Here is a 21320-nt window from a genome sequence, read left to right as displayed (position 1 = left end):
GATGCGATATATCTTGTTGGACAGACTGGATGGACTGTGCAGGTCTTTATCTGCCGTCATCTACTATGTTACTAGTTCATGTTTTAAATACAACTGGTCAATTTTCTTTTCATTTATTGTGCCAATATCTTTATTGCATTTTAGCAAACATTAACAAAAAGAACAGCAGTCCAATGTGTTGTAGTCACAGAGTTAAATAAAAAGACATAGAGAGGGGTTATAATAAAATAATAGGTCTAAGTCCGTTTTGGGCCGAAGTCGCTAGTCGCCTAAAGTCGGAAATGTCCAAAGTCCATTCTTGAAAAATATATCCAAAATATTTTTTTTTTAGAATCATCTACTTATACATCCAGCCGTTTTATCATCCAGGCTACTAAGTCGTCTATCTTTATACTACATTCTCATCCAAAAATTCATCCAATTCAAAAATGCCTAGAACAAGACCTTATGGACGTGGGAGGGGCCAGTAAAGTGATGGATTGGACACCTAGACATGGCAAGAGTAGTGGGGCATCTTACAGGGCTCTGCTATGAACTTCACAAAAAGGGTGCCACATAAACATCTCACCACAAGTCCCTTATAGGTCATGGTGAGCCCCCTAAAACCTACTATACCCACCTGTCTACCATCCCAATAGCCCTTTTGGCCGCAGTTGGCACCTATATGGCAGTAACAATAGGGTTTTGGTGGGTGCACATGTTTCATCATGAATGCAGTGGTCGGAGTGGCTTATGTGCCTGGGTCCTCCTCTCTATGGTTCACTAGCCCACCCCCCAGACTACTTAAGCCACCTCTGTGCAGCTCTACTAAGCTTTCCTATTCCAGGTGTTGATGTTCTGCAAGCAGGTATGTACGTTTTTATTCTGATTTTTATGGCAGTGGAGAGGGGAGGGGGTTGTAATTGATCACTGGGGGAGTGTATGAGGGACTGTACTTTGTGCCTGCAGTGATTATCTGTTTACTTTGGATACCTTCGGGGCATTTAGACCTGTTTTTAGATTGCCTAAGTCACTATGCATAAGTTCTGTCTAGGCAGTCTCATTAAACTTTCGGTTATACTTGCAGTACGACTAAGTCTAGGTCAGCCCACATCCCGCCTACCTCCCGCCCTAACCACTCCTTCAAAAACACCCCTTTTCACTCTGTGCGTACAGTAGCACTGAAAAGGCCTAAGCTGGTTTTAGATATGTCTAAAACCCGTTTCGATTATCAGCACTTGGATGACCTGTCTTTTTGATCGTCCAAGTACCGATTTAGGTGGGTTTTTAGACGTTTTTATTTTTTTTTTTATTATAAGCCCCGTAGGGTATAACTAACATCATGATGTCTCAACCCATATATACAAGGATTATCACTTCTTGCCCTGGATCAGTAGCATGGAATGTTGCTACTTTTTGGGTTTTGGCCAGGTACTAGTGACCTGGATTGGCCACCATGAGGACGGATTACTGAGCTAGATGGAGTGTTGGTCTGACCCAGTAAGACTATTCTTATGTTCTTATGTGAGCCAAGTATAGGACAATCAAGCCATTGTAACATCACTGATGAGGTTGGCTCTGAGGCACTGTGGAATGAGGCATTATGACATCACAATCTCAGCTCTGGAATGTTGCTCTCATTGGGGTTCCAGAATCTGGCTATTCTTTTAGATGCTGGAATGTTGCTACTCTTTGGGTTTTGCCCAGCTATTAGTGACCTGGATTGGCCACCATGAGAACGGGCTACTGGGCATAACGGACCATTAGTCTGACCCAGTAAGGTTATTCTTATGTTCATATTTTTTTCATAAGTTCAAACACAACCATAGTGTTCTGCAGCAACCTGTTCATCCTATATAATAAAAGGTTAAGCGGCCCATGCGCTTTTAAAAAAGCGTGATCCCTGCCGCTGTGGTGTGTGATCCCTGGCCCTGTTCCATTTTAGAACCCGGCTGCAGGGTTCACTCTGGCCACTCCCCCTCCTCCCGCCCTCACTCAGCAGCCCAAAGCGCAGGCAAGCTCTCTCCCTGCCTGCGTCCGCGAACACAATGGAGCTTCAACTCACCAACCGTCACCGCCGCTGCTCCTCCTCTTCCAAAGCAGCCTGCAATCGTGGCCGGCTTTAGCGAACCGCGCAGGCTGCTCTCCAAACTCAGTAGCAGTTCCCTCTGACGCACGGGATCGCATCAGAGGGAACATGCTAACGAGTTGGAGAGCGGCCTGCGAGGTTCGCTAAAGCTGGCCACGATCGCAGGCTGCTTTGAAGAGGAGCAGGCCAGAAGACGCCGGGATGGAGGGAGGGTAAGAATGGGGCCAATACAGGGGGGGGCCAGGAGGAAAGGGAAAGGTGGCTGCTTTAGGGGGGAGGGGTGTGCTTGGGACAGACAGCTGTGCTCGGGGGGAGGAGGAAGACAGAAGGGGCCATGGAGAGACAGGGAGAGGGAAAGGGGGCTGCTTTTTGGGGGCGGGAAGTGTGCTGAGGACACACAGCTTTGGTGTGGGGGGAAGACAGAAGGGGCCATGGAGAGATAGGGAGAGGGAAAGGGGGCTGCTTTGGGGGGGAAGTGTGCTTGGGACAGACAGCTTTGCTCTGGGGGGGAAGACAGAAGAGGCCATGGAGAGACAGGGAGAGGGAAAGGGGGTTGCTTTGGGGGGAGGGGTGTGCTTGGGGCAAACAGCTTTGCTCTGGGGGGGAAGACAGAAGGGGCCATGGAGAGACAGGGAGAGGGAAAGGGGGCTGCTTTGAGGGGAGGGGTGTGCTTGGGGCAAACAGCTTTGCTCTGGGGGGGAAGACAGAAGAGGGCCATAGAGAGACAGTTAGGGAGAGGGAAAGGGGGTTGCTTTGAGGGAAGGTGTGTGCTGGGGGCAGACAGCTTTGCTTGGGGGGGGGGGGAGACAGAAGGACACAGACAGCGGCCAAGAAGAGAGAGATAAAGAAACACAGACAGACAGACACATCTATTCTAGCACCTGTTAATGTAACGGGCTTAAAGACTAGTAATTAACATAAAACATTACTCCTGTTACACAGAATTTCCCAGACTTGCAGAATGTACCTATTTCTGTTCAGAATCTTGGTTCCAATGGTATCCCTATTCAACCTGACTCCACATGCATGGGCCAGTCATATGATACACGCAGCTGAGAGGAGGAAGGCGGTATCAGGCAATGGGAGTATGCTTTCTGGGCTAGGGGCACAGCCACAGATGGGCCTGGCACCCTCCCCCCAGAAGTGATGTACCTACATGTTGCTGATGTGAGGGGAGCAGGCTGGGCTCCCGTGGTCCTGCATCTCCATCCCTAAAGTGTGGCTTCAATGGGTCCTGACAGTGGCAGCAATTCCCACACTGCCTGCTGCTAACACAGAGGCCTCTGCTGTGCCTTATCCCATTCCCCTCTGGCCTTTTAAATTCTAGATGCTTCAGGGGCTTCCTAAAAACTAGGTATGACAATGACATCAGGACAGTGTACTAATTAGCAGCAGAGGCTGGAAATCACTCACCAAAAACAGTCATACTGAGGCCAACTGAGGGAGTTAGCCTCTAGAGGATGACATGGGGCAAATTTTTCCCTGTCCCCGTGGGAACTCATTTTCCTGCCCCCATGAGTTCTTTTCCTGTCTCTGCCCCCATTCCTGCAAACTCTGTCCTCATCTACACAAGCCTCAAACGCTTTAAAATCCTAAGTAGCAACATTCTAAAGCTCAGATTGTGATGTCTTAATGCCTCATTCCACCAATGCCTAAGCTCCGTCCTCATCTGCACAAGCCTCAAACACTTTAAAATCATAAGTGTTTGAGGCTTTTACGGTTAAGGCAGAGCTTACAGGAATGGGGCAGGGACAGGGACAAAACCCGCAGGGACGGGAAGGGGAAAAATTTGGCCTCGTGTCATTCTCTATTAGCTACCCTGGCTCCCGCAGTTGGCTCTGAGCCCAGATATTTAAAGTCGAGCTATTTCTGGTGACCCACTTTGAATATCCAGTCTATTTTAGCCACTAAAAACATAGCCAGTCATGTCAGTATTTAGCGCTGGCTGGCTACGTTTATAGCTGCCAAAGATAGACCAGCTATTTAAGTGGCCCAATTTGGCCACTTGACTTAGCCGGCCAATAATCTGAATTTCACAGATAGCTGGCTAAGTCACGTGTCATAGCCGCTTGCAAATAGTGCTGAATATCGGGTAGACTGAGTTAACAGGTAGACAACCTCTAATTAGTAGTCCTGCATCATTTCCAGAACTGGCTCTTACTTGGCAATGAAACATACTAAGTTTCATGGAAACCTATAGTCCGTTTGAGTAATGCCTTTTCATTTAGACACAATTGGGCCCGGATACATCCTATGGGCTACAGTGATCCTGGATATTCAACGCCAGGTCTTAGAGAAACATAAGACAGCAACTTCCCAAAAGATGGAAAGAAAGAACAAACAGCGAAGGAGGCTCTGGCTAAGTCACGTGTCATAGGCAGCTTGTAAATAGTGCTGCGGTAATTCATATGTTCTTTTTTTTTAATTCTTTATTTGACTATTCGTTACAATTCATTAATAACAAATATTCATGAATATCTACAAGAGCTCCATATAGAGAACATTAAAACATATATAAGGTAATTAATCAACCAACCGTGATCTAGTCCACATTATCATGGTCGCCAGCATTTTAAATAGGAAATCAAATCTATCTATCATCTAAGGACAAGCAAATAATTTTTATATATTGATCATCATCCTCCAAAAATACAAATCAATACTAGAAATTAAACTTTCAGCAAAGGTTTCTATTTAATAAAATATTCTAACTGGGCTGGATCATAAAACACATATTTATCACTTCCATACGATATAAGGCATTTGCATGGAAATTTCAAAAAGAAAGTAGTTCCAACTGCCAAAACTTTAGGCTTTAGCTGGAGGAATTGCTTCCTTTTAAACTGTAATTCATAAGTTCTTATGGTGTCCAATCACCTTTATTGTATCTCAAGAGTCTGTGCAATCACCTTTATTGCATCTCAAGACTCGACATGATTGTGTTTTGGTCCCAACCGGGCCTGCCTCAGAAGTCTGAAAGTTTTTTCAACGTATTATACCTTCACCAATCCTTAGAAAACAATGAAACGCCTATATACAGCCCTCTGAAATATAGCTCCGCAAATCTGATCTCCATTTTCTCCTTGGCTGTTTGTTCTTTCTATTCAACGCCAGGACCATATCTGGCCTTAGAATTGAATATCCGAGACAAAGTTTGGGAGCTCACACTTAGCTGGCCAAGCTGATTTTCATCAGCTGGCCGGCTAAGGCAAAATGGCCAAAGATATACCCTTTTAGGCGGGTCTATCTGGCCATGTGCCTTAGCCAGCCAATGAAAACTGACAGTGACCGACTACGTCACACAACATAGTGGTAACCAGACTAGCCAAGCAAGTCTGATACTCAGCGAGAGATAGCCAGCTATCTCCTGCTCAATATCAGCATGACTTAGCCAAACATGACTTAGCCGGCTGGGAACTATTCCTGGCTGGATAAGTCTCACTGAATATTAGGGGGATTGACTTTTAGTGCCAATGCATGCATTGTATTTCTGAGATTATGAGCCATCAGTGCTAAGGATCTTGATATAACAGCACTGTAAGTTGTTCAAATGAGTGGCATTTCAGACTTCATTGCAATAGTTCTGTAAGGACTTGCAAAAGACACGCTAGGATCTTTCCCACAGAGCCAACAAATCTGAGTTGCAGTCAAGTCCAACAGCCAATCTGCAAGGGCTAGAGTTGTGGCAACAGAGCATCTTTTCAAGAAATCGTCCATGAGCATATCAGGGCTGACATTTTTCCTGTTAAAGGTCCACAACTGTGGAATTCAATACCATTAGCTCTTCGATTATTGGGAACAATCGATAAGTTTAAAGTTGAGTTAGAAACATTTCTTTTTTTTCCAGATCCTATCAAATTAAATAGTGGCAATTGGCACGTGAGAATCTTCTGCCAGACACAAGTAGTTTTAACCTAATGTGTTTCCCTTCCCTTCTATCCTTTAAAAATTGTAGTTCTTCCTTTAACCTTATTTTTACGTTGTATGTTATTGTATGATACTATTTTAGTTATTAAGATTTTAGATTGTAAGCCACCCAGTTGGTTTTACCCTTGACGCGGGATAGAAAGAATCTCATTCAAAACTCTCTTACTAGCATTCAAAGTTCAACTCAATCACTCCCCTCTGTTCATTGACAGGCTCTTAATCCCTTACGAATCCTCAAGGTCACTGAGATCTTCTCAGCAACCTTCTGACTATTCCCTCAATCAGACAGCTCTTCTATGATACAACGTGAAAAACCATTTACCGTAATTTCACTCATATATCGCACACCCGTGTAAAACGCACACACGGGTATAGCGCGCGGGGAAAACAAATTTATGTAAAAAAATTTAATATAGCGCGCACACCCGTATACCGCGCATGCCGCCCCGACTCTCCCGTCGCTGCCCGACTCTCCTTTCGCCCGCTCCGACTCTCCTCTGGCCAGCCCGACTCTCCTTTAGCCCGCCCCGACTCTCCTCTCCCCCTTGAAGTCCTGTCCCCCCTTGAAGTCCTGTCCCCACCCTGAAAGCCTGATGCCCCCCCGACGTCCTATTCACCCCCCCGCAGGACCGCTTGCACCCCCACCCCAAAGGACCGCTCGCGCTCGCACATGCACCCACACCCGCACCCCCACCCCGAAGGACCGCTCGCACCCCCACAGCCTCTCCCCCCATCATGTAGAAGCTGCCTACCATCGGCCTGCTGCTTCCTCTGCCGGCGGTCCTGCCCCTTCTCATAGCCCTGCGTCTACGCTGCTTCCTCTTCCGGCGGTCCCGCCCTTTCTCTGACGTCAGAGAAAGGGCGGGACCGCCGGAAGAGGAAGCAGCGTAGACGCAGGGCTAAGAGAAGGGGCAGGACCGCCGGCAGAGGAAGCAGCAGGACGACGGTAGGCAGCTTCTACATGATGGGGGGGAGACTGTGGGGGTGCGAGCGGTCCTTCGGGGTGGGGGTGCGGGTGCGTGTTCGAGCGTGAGCGGTCCTTCGGGGTGGGGGTGTGAGCGGTCCTGCAGGGTGAATCGAACGTCAGGGGGGGGGAACTATGTAAAAAAAAAAGGGGATAACGCGCTCACACGTATAACGCGCACGGTTATGCACGGTTTGTAAAATCGTGTATAACGCACGCGTTATATGCGTGAAAATACGGTACTCAGTAGTTGCGCCCACACTTTGGAACGCCCTTCCCCTAACACTATGGCAAGAAACTAGTTTAAACAACTTTAAAATCAATCTTAAAACTTTTCTTTTCAAAGACGCTTATGAGATCTACGATTGATAATGACAAAGAAAAAAAAAGCGAAGATGCCTGTTCCAGACAATCCCTCTTCCTTGTTCTTTTCTTGCACCTTTTCCTTTTATTTTTAATATTGGGCCCTTTCCCTTTTTCCTTTTGTTTCAATCCTTTTTGTCTTAATACTCACTTTTAGTTTGTTGTTTGTCTATTCCCCAGATTTTTAATTAATTTTTAATGCTGTAAAAATGTAAACTGCTTTGGTAATGTAAAAGTGGAATATCAAGTCAGAATAAACTTGAAACTTGACTGATTTGCACCAGAACCTTGTTCATTCTTTCAGTTCCAATGTTCCCCCTGAGTCATTTTCCCATCCTTTCTTGAGATCTGAGTTGCTTTAAAATTTGGCATGGTGAAAGGATTTGTACCAGGAGGAAGACATTTTTGAAAACCAAAAAGCAATCCAACTCCTCTGCTTTATGTTTCAAGTTTATTTAAAATTTGATTTGATCTCAATATTGTGATCCAATGCAATTTACAAATATAAAAACAGGGTTTTAGTAAAAGAAACACATACTTTAAGACTATAACCATACACGAAACAGGAGAATGGGTTGAACTACAATGCTTTAAGAGAAAAGAGAGCATATAGGCTTAGAACAGTAGGATAGGGAATTGTTATCCACGTAATTTTCATTTAGAGGATATTGGCTCACTGAGGAATATTTGTGTTCTATAGATGGTACTGGTGGCCCTGCAGCTGATACTTAGTCTAAGCTAGGAAATAACCCAGCTAGCATTCAGACATCTATCACTGAGCACCACCAAACACCCCTATCCTCCAAACCTTCCCACTCCCAAACCACCTTAAAGTACACATGACACAAAAAAAACCTGGCTGCAGCTAAACAGATTAATCAATGAGTCAAGCAGGAAATATACGTACAAAAAAATAACCCACCTGCCATATTAATAGGTAGGCTTTTCCATGACTGATGAGCTATTCGGTACTCACTGGAGTGTTCATGACATGTTACTAGCTGTGAACTTCCATAGCCCCCCCCCCAGCCCAGCATCTGCCAAGCCCATGACATCCTAAAAAAAACTTATCCTATCCTCCGTACCAACAATACAACTTTCCACCCTTACGGTAAAATCTCCAGTTCAGATAAACAACATCATTCTCCAATCAGTCACCTCTATTAAAATCCTAGGTGTGAATCTGGATTAGAAATTATTGTACCACGACCAGATTCGTTCAGTTGTAAAAAACTATTTTTTCAAGCTTAGAATGATTAGATCCTAACAAAGGTAGTAATAGACCCACCAGCTCTAAATATATTGATACATTTATCACTAAATTGGACTATATATAAGTCTACCACAAAAAGAAATAAGGTGCTTACGAATAATACAAAACACAGCAATAAAAATCATTACAAACTCAAAAAAATTTGGCCATGTGTCCCCCCCTTTTGAAAAATACACACTGGCTACCAATTCGGCATAGAATTACTTGTATACTGGCACTGTTAACATTCAAAATCTGTCAAGCAAAACAACCAATCTTCCTAAATAAGCTCCTCACCCAAGGTCTCTCAGATCCATTGATCAAAATCTCCTGACCATCCCCTCTTTGAAAATAATCAGTACAAGAAGAGCAGAAATTTTCTCGGTAACCGCGCCACAAACTTGGAATCACTTGCCTTCCTTTATTAGAGCTGAAACACGATTAGATAAATTTAAAAGCTCTCTCAAAAGTTTCCTTTTCAATGATGCATTTGAGAGCTGAAGCTACTGGCAAACACCGAGCCCATACACTAAAATAATTAACATCTCCATAGTGACAAACTTAGCCCTTGTAGGCTATTATTTTACCCTTCCTATATGTTTGCCTATTTAATGTTTCTTTCCTATTACAATTGTAGTTCTACCCCCCTTCCATTTTGTTCCTGTCAGTGACTGTCTTGTTTTAGTCTTGTATGTCCTGAGTGTTTTTACCCTGATGTTTAATTGCAAATCGCTTAGAGATTTTTTTATAAGCGTTTAATCAAATTTTAAATAAAACTTGGAGACTTGCATACAGAATCTTTGGCTAGGGTACCCTGCCACAGGCCCAGATGCAAAGCACATGCCCCCTCCCAAATAAACCTGTGGTAGAAAGAATGAAAACAGGCAATACACTCCAAGGCCTCTTGCAGATCATTATGGAACAATTGCTGTCCAACATCCAATGGATTATATTACATTAGCATTTATGTATTGCTAATGCAGGGGAGAGTGTGGCGCAGTGCATATAACTACCGCCACAGCAGACTGCGGCTATGGGTTCAGACCTACACTGTTCCTTGTGACCTTAGGCAAGTCACTTAATCCCCCCCCCCATTGCCCCAGGTATATTAGATAGATTGTAAGACCACCAGGGCAGACAGGGAAAAATGCTTGAGTACCTGAATAAATTCATGTAAACTGTTCTGATCTCCCCAACATCAGAGGGATAGCTTCCGACTCAGTTGTTGGATGTGCATAGGAGCCGCTGCCCGGGGCTTTGTGCAGAGAAATAACTGTGGCTGGAAGGAGGAGGGAGCCGACCAAAAGATGGTAAACACCTGGAGGAGGGAGGTACATTCTTGGGGTACGGAGGGAGGGAGAGAGAGGGGCACATTGGGACACAGGAGGAAGGGAGAGGGGCGTATTGGGACTCGGGGGAGCACAAACTTCATAGAAAGGATGGAAGGAGGGAGGGAGCATGAACTTGGGACACAATAGAGCAGGGATCTCAAAGTCCCTCCTTGAGGGCCGCAATCCAGTTGGGTTTTCAGGATTTCCCCAATGAATATGCATGAGATCTGTGTGCATGCACTGCTTTCAATGCATATTCATTGGGGAAATCCTGAAAACCCGACTAGATTGCGGCCCTCAAGGAGGGACTTTGAGATCCCTGAAATAGAGGGAGGGAGGGAGGGGAGCATGAGCCATAGGATGGAGGAATAGAGGGAATGAGGGAAAGAGATGCTGAGGTGGGGGAGGTAATAGAAAGAGAGAATTGGATGTCTGAGTGAGAGGGAAAGAGAGATGGTGCAAGGGGGAAAGTCTATTTATGTCACCTAAAAATTGGAGCCAAAAAATTCCATGTTTAGTGCTATTCTATAAACCGCATCCAGAGTTAGGCACGTTATAGAATACACGCAGAGGGACATTTTTAATAGGACGTCTAAGTCTGAGTCTGGAAGTCTTGAGAAAGACTTCCAAAAATCAGGTGGAGAAAATGGCCATTGAAACCTCAAGATGTCTACCTTTTTTTCCCTCCCGAAAATAACCTGCTAGATATCATGGACTAGCAAGACATCTGTCTTTGGCCTAGCAAGACATCTATCTTTTTTGCTCATTAAAAATAGGACGTTCAGATGAAACACACCATTTGCATATAGGAAGGGACCATCTTTTTTAATGGACCATCATTTTTAATAGACACACAGACATGCCAGCAGAGCAGCAGGGCACTTTAAAGGGTACTGCTATGAACTTCACATAACGGGTGCCAGGAATACATATCACCATAACCCTCTTTATAATATATGGTGAGCCCTTCAAAACACCCCAAAACCTATTATACTCACCTGTCTACCACTCCACTAGCCCTATATGACAGTACAGTAGGATTTTGGTAGGCTCACACTTTCCACCATAAATTTTGTCCATCAAGTCCGGTGATCCGCTCATTCGGAGGCCCATCCAGGTGTAACCTGGTGAAAACTTAGTCACCCATATCCTTCTATGCATCTTTCGAGGAGGTGTGCATCTAACTTGCCCTTAAATCCTAGAATGGTGGGTTCCGCAGCAATCTCCACCGGGAGAGCGTTCCAGGTGTCACTCGCTGTGTGAAGTAGAACTTCCTGGCATTTGTCCTGGACTTGTCCCCCCTCAGCTTCAGTCCATGACCTCTTGTCCTAGTCACATTTGACATCGTAAATAACTTGCCTCATGCATACACATAACTTCAGTAAGTATCATATACTATACTTGCTTTCATTTTACTTTTTAGATTTCTAGTATAGTATATAGGCATTTAACTGTAGTCTTTCTATTCCTTTTCACAACATGAGCAATTTGAAATACTATATGGTCTACCAGCACATCTGATGTTTCCATAGCCTCTATTTCATGATATTCTAGTATCCCTGTTTAATAGTATCCCTCTGAGGCTCCTGAGCAACTGTTGGTTTTCCCCCAAGGCCAGTGTAAACATAAAACCTTTTGACCTCTTGTGATTTTGATCTCTGAAGAGTGAGGAGGAGAGGCTATTGTAATTTTTTGTATTGCTTTGAAGGTATTTTTGTTTTTATCCATGTATTTGTTGCTAATGAGCTACTGAATTGGAATGTCCTCTCCACATCATCTTATTAGTTTCATTCTGAAAGACAAGAGGCCACTCAGCCAATTATACAACTGGATTGGCCGCATACTTTGAGCTCTGTGTTCTCTCCTGCATTGGGAAGTCGTTGCATACAGATGTTGAGATATCCTCCCTGAGGTCTTGTGCATATTTGCTCCATTTAGAATGAGAATAGACCCTACAGGAGGTGTGTGAGGGCACAAAAACAGGCTTGGCCATGTGGAGATCAGGACTGAAACAGAGCAGTAAATCTGAAAGAAGGAGAAGATGACTTCAAAAGGAGTGGCCAAGGAGACCTGAAGTACGAAATGAGCAGCAAAGTCAGTAAACTCCTCAGAGGTGCTGTATGTGCACAAGCAATAATGGAGAAGGGTCAAGAAATGCAGAGTGGTAGACTCTTTATGCAAAGTCATCACCATCACATTTTTAAAAAATAAGAATTATCTCATCTACTTTTTTGTATTCCAAAAAAAGAAAATGTATGGAAGATAGTCTTCAACATGCTTCATGCAACTTCCTTTCCCTTGGGCAATAGATGGAAAAGGCCAACACAAACACGAGAGGGTTTGAGTAACTTCTTAGTATACAGTATATCTGTTTCCTGTTTTCAGGACACTGTGGAATGGCTACATAAGCCCCCCCCAAGGGCCCTGCATTTGATTCCACCGGAATTCCACCTCTATAGGTTTTCTTGGGAACCCAGGTATATACAACTGAGGTAGCCTTTTCAGAGGCTGACTCCAATGTATAATTGTGAGAAGCGAGCTTCTGATGGTCCAAAGTATATTTTTTAAAATGTGCATATATTGTCGATCTGGGATAAATCTGATGCACTGAGTGCAGTGAATTTATAGACCAGGTCAGATGCTTTCTGCAAAGGGTAGAATATAAAAAATTAATCAAGTGAAACCAAATGTTAAAATGTGACAGACTACAGTCATTTTATATTGAACCCCTAGAAATAGAAAAAAATACCTGCAATCTGTAAGAACATAAGACCATAAGAATTGCCACTGCTGGGTCAGACCAGTGGTCCATTGTGCCCAGCAGTCCGCTCACGCGGCAGCCCTTAGGTCAAAGACCAGTGCCCTAACTGAGACTAGCCTTACCTGAGTACATTCTAGTTCAGCAGGAACTTATCTAACCTTTTCTTGAATCCCTCCCTAGAGGATGTTTTCCCCTATAACAGCCTCTGGATGAGCGTTCCAGATTTCTACCACTCTCTGGGTGAAGAAGAACTTCCTTACGTTTGTATGGAATCTATCCCCTTTCAACTTTAGAGAGTGCCCTCTCATTCTCTCCACCTCGGAGAGGGTGAACAATCTCTCTTTCTCTACTACGTCTATTCCAGTGGTCTCAAACTCAAACCCTTTGCGGGGCCACATTTTGGATTTGTAGGTACTTGGAGGGCCGCAGAAAAAATAGTTAATGTCTTATTAAATAAACAACAATTTTGCATGAGGTAAAACTCCTTATAGTTTATAAAACTTTCCTTTAACAGTTAAAAGGAAAGATATATAAACTATAAAGAGTTTTACCTCATGCAAAATTGTAATTTCTTTAATAAGACATTAACTATTTTTTCTGCGGCCCTCCAAGTACTCTATTTTTTTCTGCAGCCCTCACATTTAAAGTTTAATATCTTTTCTTTCTCAAAACTGGCACATTTCAATCACTATATTGAAAATAAAATCATTTTCCTTACCTTTGTTGTCTGGTGACTTTATTTTTCTGTGCTTTCAACTATGTTTCCAGGGCCTTCTTGTCCTTTGACTGTTTTTCTCTCCGTCTTCACTTTCTGCCTTGCATCCATCTTTGGCATTAACTTGATGTTCAATTTTTCTTTCTTTTCAAAATCTACGTTTCCATGTCTTACCTTCCCTTCCTATCTCTCTCTTCTTCCGTCCTATTTCCATGGTCTGGCATCTGTCTCCTTCCCTTCCCCCATGCCCTGGCATCTCTCCCTCCCCTCCATGGTCTGATATCTCCTTTCCTTCCCTCCCTCCCATGAACTTGGCTTCTTCTCTTGTTCCTCTCCTCTCCCTTTTCCTTCCTTCCCTCTCTTTCCCCAATTGGGTGCAGCAGCAACAGAAGCAGCATTTCCCTTCCCCCTTTCCTGTGCAGGAGAGGCATTTCTCTTCCCCTTTCCCTCCCTCTCCCTTTCCCTGTACAGCAGCAGCATCATTTACCTAGGGTCCCCCTTTCCTATGTAGCAGAAGCATTTCTCTTTCCCCTCCCCTTCCGTTCTCTTCCTTGTGGAGCAGCAGCGTGTCTGGCCGGCTCGTTCCGTTCAAAGCCGCAGGTGGAGGCTCCTTGCAAGATCCACGCGTTGCGTCTGAAGCCTCTCTGATGTTGTGACATCAGAGAAGTTTCCGATGCAGGAGTGGATAGCGGGAGGAGCCGCCAACCCGCGGCTTTGAATGGAACGAGCCGGCCAGACACTCTGCTGCTCCAAAAGGAAGGGAAAGGAGAAGAGAAATGCTGTTGATCGCGTCCAGACCGCGGGCCGCAAATAACACCTGGAGAGCCACATGCGGCCCGCAGGCCGCGTGTTTGAGACCGCTGGTCTATTCCCTTCATTATCTTGAATGTTTCGATCATGTCCCCTCTCAGTTTCCTCTTTTCAAGGGAGAAGAGGGCCAGTTTCTCTAGCCTCACATTGTATGGCAACTCCTCCAGTCCCTTAACCATTTTTGTAGAATATAGTTTCAATGGGTTGAAAATATCCACAGTGTCCTACATTTTGTGCATGCTTTATTGAGTTACATTTGGAAACACAAATTTAATAAACAATAAACGTTTTAGAAAAAAAACACAGTGTGTATAAAAACATGAAAACAATCTGAGCAAACAAATACCATGTGTAGTATTTGCCTCACATTGGCACTTAACCACTTCTTTATGATGTGCTTTGAAGATGATGAAGTTCACTGCACTTTTTCTCACAGCAGGAAGCCTACATTCATTAAAGCATGCTAAATGACTTCAAAACACACAAGGAAGCCAGCATTTCAAACTTTTGCATATTCTTTCACACACAGGGCCAAATTCTATAAATGGCACTCAAAATTTGGCACCAACAATATTATTGCTAAGTATGATTCTATAAAATATGCTTGCTCTTTACAGAATCACACTGACCTCCAGATTCTATATAGTGAAAACTGGGACTGTTCTCCCTTGAGAAGAGGAGACTGCGAGGGGATCTGATTGAGACTTTTAAAATAATAAAAGGAATCGACAAGATAGAGCAGGATAAAAAGTTATTTACGATGTCACATGTGACTAGGACAAGAGGTCATGGACTGAAGCTGAGGGGGGACAAGCTCAGGACAAATGCCAGGAAGTTCTGCTTCACACAGCGAGTGGTGGACACCTGGAATGCTCTCCCGGTGGAGGTTGCTGCGGAACCCACCGTTCTAGAATTTCAGGGCAAGTTAGATGCAAATCTCCTCGAAAGACGCATAGAAGGATACGGGTGACTAAGTTTTCACCAGGTCATACCTGGCTGGGCCTCCGCATGAGCGGATCACCGGACTTGATGGACCTAAGGTCTGATCCAGAGATGGCAGTTCATATGTTCTTATGTTAACTCAGATACCTGGTGGAAAGAGGAATACCAATGAGACATTGGAAGGGCAGATCAAGCTGGTGGAGGGATGTTAAAGAGGGTATAGAGTTAAGCAAGTTCAAAGTTTTGTAGGTCTCTGCAATCTTGATTGATAGAAATTCTGTCTGTGACTGGGAAAAGTATAGCAGTGAGGTATACTACACTCTACCTGATCTGGATAGTAAAACAGATTAAAATGCTACAGCTAGTAAAACTTGCAAACATAATAATAATGAAAGATTTCAATTACCCCAAAATTGGATAGGTAAATGCAGTGGTCTCCAACCTTTTTCATCCAGTGTGAATACAAGATCCAGTGTGAATACAAGAAAGCTCTGGGAACCTACACAGACTACTACTTTTTGTACACTGCCTTGACCTGCTCGTTCAGACTGGGTATTAAACATTAAAAATTAATACTAACATTGATTCTAAAACCCTTTTTTTTTTTTTTTTTAATTCTTTATTCATTTTCAAAATTACATTAAGTGTTAAATATATTCATTCACAGTAACAATAAATACATCACTTACAAACTATCATTGGTACATTACATAAATTCTTATCCCTTCCCCTTTCCCACCCCTCCCACCCATATATTCCATTATCATATAAAATATGTAATAATAAAATATCCCCCTCCCTACACATTAAACTTATAAATATAAGGGAAACAATTTCAACTAATCCTTACAATATTTTGTTAATGGTTTCCACACATCCTGAAATTTCTTAAAATATCCCCGTTGTAATGCAATAAATCTTTCCATTTTATAGATATGGCATAAAGAGTTCCACCAAAAGTTATAATTTAATCTCCTCCAATCCTTCCAATTATATGTAGTTTGCTGAATGGCAACACCAATCATTATAAGTAATAATTTATTGTTGTTCGCCGAAATCTGACTTTTTGCTCTCATTTCCATACCAAATATCACAGTATCATAGGATAATGCCACTGGGTTATCTAATAAATTATTAATTTGATTCTAAAACACTTCAAGGATATATTTTAAAAACTCACTTTATTATGGATTGTCTACAGCAGCAAATTTCATAAATGAGACACCTGAGTAATTCATGGAAGAGATTATTTGTAGTTCTATACCAAGTGGTCATGATTGAAATTAACACAGTTAAAGGATTTGAAGAGAATTTCAGCCCAGCTGTTTGAGGGCTGCAATGGAGGAGTTCAGGGGCTGTGCTTTGGAGACCACTGAGTTAATGTCTCATGAGATCATGCTATGAAGAATAACCCCCCCCATTCTATAAATGGTGCTAAAACTTGCATGTGCAAATTTGGATGTGCACCCAATATGTGTGCACAATTTAATTGGGTAAGAGCCAATTAGTGCCTATAATTGGGTGCAAACAATCAATAATTATTGGAGTGAAAATAGGCAGAAGAACCATCAGCAATCTGAGATACTACTCTGCTGGCAGAGAGTGAGAAGTTTCTCAAGAGGTTGATCCTGAAGCTGAAAGAAGAAAGCAAAAAGATGGGACTTTACTTGAACATCAAGAAGACCAAAATCATGACTACTGCCAACAAGAAAGTCCACAAAAAGATCAACAATGAATAAATAGAAGTGGTTGACAACTTTGTTTTCCTTGGGTCCCTCATTGATCACAGTGCCGGTTCGACAGCAGAGATCAAGCATCGATTAGCACTGGGGCATGCAGTCATGGTGAACATGGACCAAATATGGAAGTGCAAGGATGTCTCAGTCGCCATCAAACAAAGACTGATCACTGCCATTGTGTTCTGAATCACGACATATGGCTATGAAACATGGACACTCACAAAAGCAGATGGAAGAAAAATCGATGCCTTTGAGCTGTGGTGCTGGAGAAGACTTCTACGAATTCCATGGACAGCTAGGATTTCTAACAAAGATGTTCTTGATCATATAAACCCAGAGTTGTACCTGGAAGGCAAGATTACCAGACAGAAACTGACCTATTTTGGACATGTGATGAAGGTGAATTCACCAGAAAAAGAGGTGCTACTCAGAATGGTCAGTGGTAAAAGGAAGCAGGAGAGACCAAAGGCCCGTTGGCTTGATACCATCAAGAATAACACAGGAATGAACATCAAGCAATTGAAAGAAGCCGTGGGAAACAGGGAAGTATGGTGAGGACTGGCCTTCAGAGCATCCAAGGGTCAGACACGACTGAATGGATAGTAGTAGTAGTGATCAATTATTGGCATTAATTGGCAACAATTTGGATTTACATGCACAACTTGTTAGGCGCTGTTCTATAAAGATGTATGTGTATATTTTTTAGTATACAACATGGCCATGGAAGAGGCATGGATGGATTGGGGCATTCACTAAAGATGTGCGTGATAATATAGAATTTGGGGAATCTGTGTCTAATTTAGGCATGAGGATATACACCAGGTTTCAGCTGGTGTAAATCCTCACACCCAAAAGTTGGGCATGAATCCTGGTGCTATGTGTTATTCTATACTTGGCGCCCAATTTGGAGTATCATTTATAGAACAACACTCGGCATTTAGGTTTTTTGGTGCCCAAATTTGGGCCCCATTTACTGAATCTAGTCTTATGTTTCTAGATACCGTAAATGGCTGCTTTAAGGAACAGCAAGTCCTGGAGTCCAGAAGAGAACTTACTTCAGTGGAATTCATAATTTGGTTCAAAGAATAATAGAAGTGGAGCTGTTTTACATAGTGATCATAACAAAATTAAGCTATTGTTAAGACCAAAATAGCTGAGCTTAGGGATAAACATGGCTTAATGGAACAGAACCAATATGCCTTACAATTCTAGATTCTTTGAAGGTGTATTTTTATGAAAGGCATTAAAATAAACCATAATAAACATATAGACAATGATTAGTTGGTTGATGTGGAGGGACATTTTCAATATGACGTCTAAATCCAATTTTGTACATTTTGGGGAAAATGTCCAAATATCCAATAGAGAAAATGACCATTTTCAAACTAGAAAAATGTCTATCTTTTTTTTTTAATGAACACTTTCTAGATGTGTTTTTCCTCACTGTGTCTATCTTTTTGAAACATTTATGAAAAAAAGGGTCAAATGAATACGCACAAAAAACACATTCATAATGGACAAACGTCCCAGCAGAGCAGTGGGGTGCTGCAGTGAACTTTACTTTTCTTCATTTTTCTATTCTGTTCTTCCAAGGGAGCTAAGAACTGTTTACATGAATTTATTCAGGTATTCAAGCATTTTCCCCTGTCCTAGTGGCAGTGGCATACCAAGGGGGGGCGGTCCGCCTGAGTGCATGCCCCAAGGGGGTGCACAGCTGGCCACTCTCCCTATTCTGCTGTTGCTGCTTTCCTTAATCAGCAGCAGCGGCAGTAAACTTTAACTCAGAGGTGTCCGCGGCCCAACTTGTGCTCCCTCCGGCAGATGTTTAGCTTCTGGCTGGCTCCCCTGCAGCAGTGGATTTTCAGTTTAAAGCTGCAGCCGTCGGCTCCTCGCGTGATCCACAGCTGCGTCGGAAGTGTTCCCTCTAACATCACGACGTCAGAGAGAAGACTTCCGATGCTGCCGCAGATCATGTAATGTGTTGACGCCCATGGCTTTGAATTGAAAATCGGCTGCCACATGGAACTGCCAAGAAACACTGTTGCTGCACAGGGCAGTGAAGAGAAATGTTGCTGCTGCACAAGGAAGGGATGGGAGAGAGAAATGCTGCTGCACAGGCAAGGGGGGGGAGAGAAATGCTGCTGCTGCACAGGGAAGGGGGGAGAGAAATGCTGCTGCTGCACAGGGAAGGGGGGAGAGAAATGCTGCTGCTGCACAGGAAAGGGGGGAGAGAGAAATGCTGCTGCTGCAGCACTCGACTGGGGAGAGAGAGGGAAGGAGGGAGAAGGAAGACAAGGGAGAGGAACCAGAGATGCCAAGTCCATGGGAAGGAGGGAAAGGAAAGAAATATCCTTCAGCTCATCTGATGGTTCAAATATCTTTATTCTTCCGATAACTCAACGACTCGACATGTACATGTTTCGGCCTCAGGAGTCTTGAGTATCATCAATGTTATATCAGGTGTAATAATGAGTAAATATATAAATTCTCATAACATTACTACGACGCCAAAAACTTCTACCTTTTGATATGACCACCTGGAATGTTTTGATGCTTTTGTTACTGGTGCCAGTACTCAGGGTGCTGACTGGCCATGGTACAACGCACATGTAAAAAAAAACAACCCCTCTACTGCACCCAGATTGAACTACAGTTATTTTGCATATTCCAAGCTTTATTCCCTCCCTAACTCTCTTCCAGTTGCATAGCTGAGCTAAGCATAAGAACAAGCACCAGGCCAGGGGGGGGGGGGGGGGAGCTGGACCCCGCTGAAGGTTGCAGGAAGAACAGAAAAGGGAGAGAATAATTGCTTTATAATAAATTTATGAGTTTTCCAAAATGCAGCACCTCTTGACAGCTCCCCACCAAAGGTATTGTGACACTTTGTGAAAATAAACCATTCAGCAGAGATGAGTAAGATGTACTAAAAAGCCAAAAGGGATTGCCTACTGAAAAACACAATTGAAGAATTAAAATCATTAAAAAAAAATAAAATGATGTTATTTGTCCCAAGATTCTCAAAAGAAAAAGAAGGAAAATTACCTAGAAAAATAATCAACACACCTAATCTTTCAATTGTGAGCTAAAAAATCTTCCTTGTAACTACAGATAAGCTGCTCTTAGCTGTAGCCTTCTCCTCCACTGCCAATTCCAGACTTCATTCCTTTCATCTAGCTGCTCCCTCTGCCTGGAATAAATTACCTAAGTTTGTCCACCAAGCTCCTTTCCTTACCTTGTTTAAATGCAGACTGAAAACCCACCTTTCTGATAAAGCCTTCAATCCATAACCCTACTCCCCACTGTCCTCCAACCCAGCCAGCAAATTAATCATACCCCTTAACTGTATCCATGACATCCTGTTTGTCTGTCTTGTCTGTTTAGATTGTAAGCTCTTTGAGCAGGGACTGTCTTCTTTGTGACTGTACAGTGCTGCATGCATCTGGTAGCACTATAGAAATAATTCATAGTAATAGTAGTAGTGTGAAGAGTTTCAGTCTTTGGGAAGCAGAACTGAGCTTGTGATGTCATAATGCCTCATTCCACCAATAAGAGCCAACCTCATCAGTGATGTCACAATGGCTTAATTGTCCTGTACTCCCCACTGCCCTCCAACCCAGCCAGCAGATTAACCATTCCCCTTAACTGTATCCACAACATCCTGTTTGTCTGTCTTGTCTGTTTCAATTGTAAGCTCTTTGGAGCAGGGTCTGTCTTCTTTGTGACTCTGTAGAGCGCTGCGTATGTCTAGTAGCGCTATAAAATTAATTAATAGTTATAGTAATAATATAACAATCAGTGATTTTCAAAAACTAAAATTATAAATCAATCTTATTTAACAGAAGGAGGCAGCAGTGCTTGGTAGCCAGATCGAGCAGGGGAGAGCCTGAGAGACAGAGTTTGAAGCAGGAGAAGAAGGCAGGAAGAAGCACAGGGCTCGGGGAAGCGGCGAGAGTAAGCTCCGCCCACCCCCACCGCGTCAGAGGCAGCGTCGGACTCCCCCTTGAAAAGGGGGCGGAGCCAACACGGCGAACTCTGCATCGGGTGCCGCGTGCAGGAGAAGGAGGCAGCAGTGCTTGGTAGCCAGATCGAGCAGAGGAGAGCCTGAGAGACAGAGTTTGAAGCAGGAGAAGAAGGCAGGAAGAAGCACAGGGCTCGGGGAAGCGGTGAGAGTAAGCTCCGCCCACCCCCACCGCGTCAGAGGTAGCGTCAGACTCCCCCTTGAAAAGGGGGCGGAGCCAACGGCGTGCAGCCGTTCGGCACGCGGCGAAGGCGAACGGCAAAGGCGCTCGCCTTAGTGGGAGCGCCTTTGCGAAGAACATTTGCGGAGAGACAAGGCACTACTATCAAGAACAAACTGAGTAAGTCAGAGGGGTAAAGAAGCGACAAGCACAAAAGGAAAGCACAGAAGGTAAGAAAGAGACAGACACAAAGGTCCAAGCCATTCACAC

The sequence above is a fragment of the Geotrypetes seraphini genome, chromosome 11 (assembly GCF_902459505.1).
Source record: "Geotrypetes seraphini chromosome 11, aGeoSer1.1, whole genome shotgun sequence".
In the NCBI taxonomy this organism is placed as follows: Eukaryota; Metazoa; Chordata; class Amphibia; order Gymnophiona; family Dermophiidae; genus Geotrypetes; species Geotrypetes seraphini.
Note: the sequence above shows the minus strand (reverse complement) of the source record.